Source organism: Anastrepha ludens, chromosome 5 (genome assembly GCF_028408465.1).
Source record: "Anastrepha ludens isolate Willacy chromosome 5, idAnaLude1.1, whole genome shotgun sequence".
NCBI classification, from domain to species: Eukaryota; Metazoa; Arthropoda; class Insecta; order Diptera; family Tephritidae; genus Anastrepha; species Anastrepha ludens.
The window spans coordinates 86,290,518-86,299,173 of record NC_071501.1 but is presented as its reverse complement, the minus strand read 5'-3'; the positions used below and the strand labels follow the sequence as shown (position 1 = coordinate 86,299,173).

Here is an 8,656-nt window from a genome sequence, read left to right as displayed (position 1 = left end):
ACCAAATGCGCCCCAATGCAAATATGCAATCGCCCAGTCCACAAAGGCACAAAACAAAAAAAAAAAAAAAAAAAAAAAAAAACAAACCAAAAAACAAACAAACACAAAATAGCAACTTTAACACCAACAACAAAACCAGCAGCAAACAAGTGTGACAACACACAATCGATTGAGATGAAATAATAGCGATGATGATCGCAAGTAGACACACACACCTACGTACTCGTATACACGCAAACACACACACGTCACACTCATACACAGCAGGCACCTTGCAAGTCGTCGCTGTCGCCACCGCTGCCATCTACCAACACTCAATCATTCACTCACTCGCGCACAGTTGAAGAAGCGCCACAGTAGCGGTAGGCACACAACTACAGGTGCAGCAAAATACACCAACCCATACGTAATTACACAGCACTTGGATGTTAAGAATTTGCTGCATATGTGTGAGTGGATCGGTGCTGCTGTTGCTGGCCGACTGGTTTGACGCTTCGCTATCCATGTTGCTGCGCGCTGTGACACTCTAAGTGGCTATAAAACACTTTGCAGCTCGCATTTGACTTTTGTTTTCGTTTGCAAGTTACAGCGTCTGGTTGTGCCAGATTCGGTGCCACAACCAAAACACACAGATACAACGCACTCATACTTACTTGAATTCTAATACTTGAAGAGCATATCGAGTGCTAAGTGAAGCAAAGGTAAGCGAAAAGTGAACGCGTTGCGTACGAAAAAGGATAATTGTCGAAAATGAAGAAAAAAGACAAATTAACTGCTGAAAGTGTGGAGAAAAGTAGAGTGTGGCACAATAGAATGGATTAAATTCGCTGCGAAATTTCGTGAAATTTTACTTAATATAAAAATGAAGACAAACAATTACTCAAACTTGTTTAATTTGCATTGCGAAAAAGGTGTTTAAAGAATTGGTGCAAATGCCAAGCGAAAAGAAACCAAAAGGACCTCATCGAAAATGACCAGTGTATGACTTACAGTGCAAAAAATTGTTAGTTATTGCATAATAAAAGAGAAAAAAAAACTTTAACACAAATGAGTGCGAAATCAGCAAGGACACTACATTTAAAGACTTTCAAAGAACAAAAAAAAAAAAAAAAATTTGAAATAAAAATAAAATCAATTAAAAATTGCACTAAAATTTTAGCGAAATTGAGTGACAAACTACAGACGAGTGTCTGCTAGAACTGCAGCAAGACGAGTATAAAGTTATTTGAAAAAAAAAATTTTCACTAAGACATTTTGTGTGGAAAACTTAAGCTTTGGAATGTGCTAAGAGTTTGCATAGCGCAGCAACTGTCTATACTCTAGCTGAAGTGCTCATACAGCAAGTTCGTTACTTAAGTCTTTCGTTGTATGAAGCAAGTGTTGGTGCAGTTTAGTTGAAGGATTTTATGCTTAACTCTGCTACGCTGTTAAAAAATCGTATAGCGATTGTGATGATTATCAATTGTGAAATCAATGCATAGCTGCTGCTATTTTAGAAAGCAAAAGGGCATCAGGTTCGCAGCTTAAGTCTTTTGTTCGTTGGCAAACTTAGCTGTCATTCCCACAGATTGGTTCAGAGAAGACTTAAGAGCGTAAAAGGCGAGCTCCAGTGGCATCACAATGAGACTATTCAGGCCTAAGTATGTCGGATGACAGCCACTCCACCTAACCTACCCTAACTTAGCTGACATTCATAAATTTCTGAAACTTCGGATGCGTTTTGATTTAAGTTTTTCTGTCGTCATCACATCAACTATGTTATTGCTAAGACCTCTTCGATGTGAAAGAGTTAGAAGACCCCTAAACGGAAACTAGTTACCTTCTTAAAAAGAACGAAGTGGTTTGAGCAACTTAGTTAGGTGATGGAACTCAAATGCAGGTATCACAATGGGCCTTAAGGCCACCGAGTATCTTGTCTCAGACAAGAAAACTGGCTAACTTAACCTCACTTATACCTAAAAAACGCTATTCAACGCTTTAGCTTGAGCAAGGTTAGAAAAAAACCCGAGAAATACTCAGCGTTAATTTGGAATTCATTTTATTTTACAAACGAAGTTTTTCATTCTTGCTCATTCAGAACTAATGGCGTTTTTTTTTTTCTTGGAATAATGTTTCATTTATTCCGACCTTACCAGTGCTCTCAAAATTTTACACGCTTTTCCCAGCTTTCTCATAGAATTGCGTTTTCTTGTTTCAAAATATTGCAGTCTAATCGGGGAAAAGTGCAATACTTTATAGCCCACACAAGAAAAGCGAGGATGAGAGTTGTTCAGCTGATTTTAGTTTGTCTGTGGATACAAGCCAGTCAAGATTTTTCTTCTTATTTTCTTATATGAAATTCTTATGAAATATTTTTGCGAACCGTACGGAACAATTTTCGTATTAATGCCGTATTGATTATTTTTTCTATGAAAAAGAAATCCCTATAAATTTTAGTTGATTTTTTCCGATATTTTGCCGCCCAGCGCGCACTCATAACTCTCATAATGAGCACCCAAGAATGTATGTTGAGACCTTGGCAAAATTAGTTAGAATTATTAGAAGCTGATCACAAAATGTTTGAAGTCTTTAAGGGACCGAGCAATGGAAACTTTAGATTAATTTTCTTTTCTGATCTGTAGCTGAAATTGTTGACATATTTTTCATAATTCTGCACTGTGTCAACTGAATTTACAGTATAAAATTTCTCGACCAGATGGGGCTCACAGAGGTAGGGATAGCCCTTGGCTTATCACTGAATTCTTTGTGGTTCGAAATTCCCACCTTTTTATGTGCTCACACGAGTTAAAGGCTTCCAAAATAATCTAACTATGAGTTCCAAAAGTATTTGGGCTGTAGCGACGTCTTTTATTGGCCTATCCGTTCATCTGCCACGTGTTTCGTTTCTCCAGCGGTCTTGCCACAGACTTACCGTTTTATCTTTTATTTCGTGCGCTGCCCTCTTGCTAGCTCCTTCTGCCATCCGCTCGTTCTTTAATATCTACAATTTGTCCTTTTCAAAGACTACTATCGGTATTGAACCGTTTTTCACTTGAACAGCTGTCTCTGATACTGTGCGGTAGGCAGACACAACTCGCAGAGCTTCCCGTTCGATGTTAGGAGCCTACACCGGTGATTTGTCATTAGCGTATTCGCCCACAGTTCAGCTCGGTATACGAGAACGGTGCCAGCTTGGTAGTCTCCATTATTTCCCGTTTCCTTTGGGTTGGTCCCCGTTTTCCATAAGTCTACCGAGTAGGGATGCCATTTAGCAGCTTTTTCTGCGGAGTGTTTTATTTGGGCCCAAAAAGTTAGTTTTGGAACCAATCTTATGCTTAGGTACTTTATAACTTTTTTTGTGTTTAGGGTATTTGAGAAAATTTGCATGCTAACTTCTAGCGGGATGTGCTTCTTAGTTAGAAGTATTAGCTCCGTTTTATCTGTATCTAATTTGAGGAGGAGGAGTTCAGCCAAACACCTAGTAGAAGTGTACGCGCCAATTTTTTATTTACTTATTTTTAATTTGAGGCCACGTGAATCTAGCCTCTTCAGGGTTTCGAGTCATGACCACTGCTTTTTATTAGTCGAACCATCTAGGTTTGACTATGAATCTGCGTATGCTGTCTATTTTCTTTTTTGCAGCTTCTTTGAAGTTATTCAAACTCCCAGCATTTTATGTCATAGAGCACCCAGACATGGACACTCACACAGATAGTGAAAGATGGATTCCTAAGATTCTTCTTGATTGCAGTTTCTTCTTGACTGTCGTCTTCCTGGCAGGGTCACACCAAAAGCCAGTGGCCGGTTATTGTTGACGTAATTCTGCATATATCTGCTCGTGCTTTTCTTAACAACCCGTCAGCACTGCACTTGTTGCAATTGGGCCACGCCTGTTTAGTTATTTTTCACGTGTCCATGCTAGTCCATCTGTCAGCGGCCTGCTTTTGGAATAGCGCAGATATCTCCCCTTTGCGCCCGCCTTGGGGACACCCCATTTCTATCGCTTCGGATTCATTGTAGGACTCTCCCTGTCTTGCCACTAGTTCATCAGCTTTCTCATTTTCATTCGATGCTCCTATGGCCAGGTACCCAGATGAGAGTGATGCTTGTCGTGCGCGCTAAAACATTAAGTTCTTCTTTGCAGTCATCGATTTTTGAATTGTTTGTCGGTAATTTTAAAGCTAAGATGGCTTCTTGACTATCTGAAAACAAAAAACATACTACTGATTGTTGCTGTGAATGGATTTTAATTATCTTGCAAGCTTCCCTTATGCCGAGCACTTTTGCCTGGAAAAATACTCTTCCGATTTCCCAGGCGAAAACACTTGAAAGTTTTGAAGTTTTTCGAATATACACCGGCACCAATGTCGTAAACCATCTTGGTTACGTCTGTGTAAAGTGCAGCTGTAGTCTCTTTGACTACTCAATTCAAATACAATTCCTTTCGCGTGGGAAACTTTACCTTTAAGCTCTCTTCTAAAGTCTAGAGTAGTGGTGGAAAAATCTGAAGCGCCTATTGAGAACAATTTTTTTGACCCGTTCAATTCTGTTCAGGTAGATTTCACGCATAAGTGCTGAGCTGCGCCTTTTATGCCTAATCGTCCTTTAATATTCTATGTGTAATCGACCTTATTTTTGGGCTCACATAAAAATTCAATATAGTGACACTTATGACTCACCAAAGAGTTATCATCTATGGTCGCTTGCATGACCACTTAAGGCATGTTTTTTTATACGCCTGAAGTAAAGAGTTTCATTATAATTAAAATAATTTTCATATTTAATTAATTATTGTTTATGTAACTATGCTACTATACATATGTACATACACACATATATGGATACATGCATACATTTGCGAGTCATAATTATAGCCACCAGCATTTGTAATAAATATTTTGTCATAATAATGATTGCAAATGATGACTGACCCCTCCCAAGTCACTAAGTTACGAGTGTTTATCACTGCACGTCTCACTTTGTGTGGCTACATTTATTAATAGACGCTGAGTTGTTGGCGGAAAACTGCGCATACTTACAAGTTTGTAAGTAGATATGTGGGCATGTGTGTGTGTGTACCTTAATTTATGATTAATTTGAAATTTATGATGTATGTTTGACGTTCTCTGACATCAATCGAAATGATGGACTCGAACATTTTTATAATTGTCGAAAATTAATTAATTTGTTTGTATTTTCTATGTGTTTACATACATATATATATCTATGTATATATGTGTGTATAAGTTTACACTTTGCAGCTTATTCGTATGACAAAGTAGATACCTGTAAAAAATTTGATTGTACGCAAACAAATTATCAATCAAAAGAGCATCCAAATTTTTGACAAATAGTTTTGATGACTTGTCGCTGCTGATTTATGAAGTCTTTCGAATTTTTATTTAAAGACTTCCCATCAAATTTGTGTGTTTTTTGTCGATATTTGAATTGACAGCTTACAAATGTGGTTGGCTGAAAAATGTAATACAATCGCCGTTTGTAGATTTACATGCAAACATAAATTTACACATTTGAAAATTTTGAAAAAAAAGTATTTTCTCAGTCTTGTTGCTGGGCGAGAATTTGTTAAAGGCCAAATTTGGTAAATTAGTAGTAGATGTGTGTGGCTGTAGTTGCTTCCTGCTTGTCATATAAAATACAGATAGACGCCAATTCGCTATATTTGAGTTAAAAATACATAATTTTACAGGTTTTTTAAAGCAACTGCTGTTCTATGCAGGAAATAAATTAACTAAAATAAGCACAACTATTACAACTTCCACATATTAAACTAATTGGCTTTAAAAGCGCTTAGTACTTCATTCAAAAACAAAGTATTACCTTTTGGATATACCTTTTGAATATTAAATTTTTGCTCCGAATAGCATACCCGTAATTATTATTAGATTTAAAAATGGTATACAAATTTGATCAAAAAGTTCGCGGAATATATTCACAAAATTTAAAATAAAAGTTTTTTCTTCAAAGTACGCCCCCTCAGCTGCATCGCACGTATGCCAACGTTTAATTCAGCATTGGAAATATTTCTGGAACTCTATTTTAGGTATAGCCATCAGAGCCGTCTTCGATTTAGCCATTACTTCCTTTTGACTGTTAAAAAGCATTCGCCGTAGTGGTTTTGTGGCTCGATCAAACTGAAAAAAATTGCAAGCTGAAATAGTTGGCTGTTGGATGACTTTCGCTTGGCTCTTGGTCAAAATTTTGAAAATTATATTTTATCTTAAAAAACTAAGAAATAAAAATGTTAGAAAGAGCCAAAATATTTGATTTTAGGAAACTTTATATTAAAATTTTCAACATTTAATAAATCTGAAAATAAATATTTTTTTTTCCTTTTTGGAAAGTATATTTTATATTAAAAAATAAAAAAGTATAAAGTTTATAAATAATATAATAAATTTATTTATAAAAATTTATTTATACAAAAAATTTATTTAAAAAAACAAAGATGTTTGACTATGAAAACTCCATACCAAATTGAATAAATCTCAAAATTTTAAAATTTGTCTCGAACATCTTTTTTGAAAAATATGTTTTATCATAAGAAATTTAAAAATAAAACTTTCCAAAAATGAAACTGAAATGAAATGAGAAAACTTAATGGCAGCATTAGATTTTTTTTTAATTATTAAATTTTTTTTTAAACATTTTTTGAAAAGTTTATAAAAATGCTAAAAAACCAAAGATATTTGATTATAAAACACTCAAACCAAATTTTTAAAATATAAAAAAGTAAAAAGACTATAAATAAAAAAATAAATTTATTTATAAAACAAAAACAACAAAAATACTTGACTATAAAAAACTCCATATAAAATTTTTAAACATTGAATAAACCTCAAAACTTTTTTTTCCGAAAACATTTTTTGAAAATTATATTTTATGCCGAAAAATAAAAAATTAAAAATTTATAAAAATGTTCAAAAAAACTGATGATATATAACCATAAAAAAGTCCATATCAATTTTTTAACATTGAATATATCTGAGTTAAAAAAATAAAAAAGTTTATAAAAATGTTAAAAAAAATTAGATATTAGATTTTAAGGAATTTCATTTCAAAAATTTCGACATTTAATGAATCTCAAAAGTATTACATTTTTTTTTTTAATATTTTTTGAAAACTATATTTTATTGAAAAAAGTTACAAAATAAAAAGTAAAATATTTGTAAAACAGTTAAACAATGAAGATTATTATAATTTTAAAATCATATAAATTTATAATACATTATTAAATTTTTTTTTTCAAAAATTCTGTTTAAAAGGTATATTATACCTATCATAAAAAAATAAAATAGTAAAAAATTTATAAACAAAATGCTAAATTTATACATAAAAAAATAAAAATATTTTTCTATTCTATTCCAAAATTTTTAAAATTGAATAAATCTCAAAATTATAATTTTTTTTTTCAAAAATACTCTTTGAAAAATATAGTTTATGTTAAAAAGGAAAAAATTAAAAAAGTTATAAAAATGTTAAAAAAGCTCTGTATGAATATTTTCAAAACTGAATAAATCCCAAAATGCTTAATTTTTTTTTTCAAAAATATTTTTTGAAAAGTATTTTTTATGCTAAAAAATGAAAGAGTGAAAATCTTCAAAATTACATAGATCTGAAAATTATAAAATTGTTTTAAAAGCATTTTTTGAATTTGAAAAGTATTAGCATTAAATATAAAAAATTTTTTGGAGCATAAATAAATAAAGAAGTTTAAAAATTCTGTACCAAATTTTTCATCATTGAATACATCTCAAAGTATTATATATATTTTTTTAAATATATTCTTAAAAGTATTTTTTTATCATAAAAAACTAAAAACTAGAAAAGTTAAAAATTTATAAAAATGTTAAAAAAATTAAAGATACTTGATGTAAAAAAAAATTCAACACCAATAATTTCAACATTGGATAAATCGCAAAATTATTATATTGTATATTTTTCCATTTTTGTTTAATTTTTTTCTTATTATTATACTCTGACCTGCAAGTAAACTAATTTTTGAAAAATTGAAGACCTTGTCCAAAAAACTTGAGTCCTCTGACATGGAATCGCTCTAAATGAGTTAAAGCAATAATGGATTATTTAAATTTTCAGCTCTTCAAAATTTAAACACACACCCATTGTTTAAATTTCCAGATTCTGAATACATTTTTGTGGCATAGTTTAGAAAAACCGTAATTTTTATTTCAATTAAGAGCAATTAGAGGAATTTAATATTGTAAATGGTTTTTGAATTTGCAAATTTCAAGTTTGTGACTTAAGTCTTTTGACTGCAGGAAGTGGTGGCAATTAAATCAAAATTTGTCTGAATTCTTTTTTCACATACGAATGATAGTATTAAAAAATATTAAGTTAGCTTAAAAATATGCCTAATAAGTGCACAGATGTTACGTCCAAATAAATCCAGCAGCTTTGTCATGAATTATAATTTAATGAAAATTAAATTATTTTCACAAATAAATACATTCACACAGCTTATACCAAGATATGCAGGTACATATATGCGCGGCAAACATAAAAAATAAAAATAAACTAAAAAACTAAAATAAAAAATAAAAATTAAAAAAAAAATTGCTACAACGCCTCCAAATCAAAGTCAACAAACAATTAAACTACCAAAACGCAATAATGAGCTTTGAGTGTGCTCTGAATT

At 32.0% G+C, this 8,656-nt stretch overlaps 1 protein-coding gene across 1 annotated transcript in view; it reads left to right on the top strand.

Annotated features, from left to right (window-relative positions):
- Positions 1–557: 557 nt before the first annotated feature.
- Positions 558–8,656, top strand: part of LOC128863233 (uncharacterized) — a 30,239-nt gene continuing 22,140 nt past the window's right edge. Inside the window, exon 1 of the mRNA XM_054102284.1 lies at positions 558–701. The gene's annotated coding sequence lies outside the window, so the exon portion shown is untranslated. The remainder of the gene's footprint in view (positions 702–8,656) is intronic.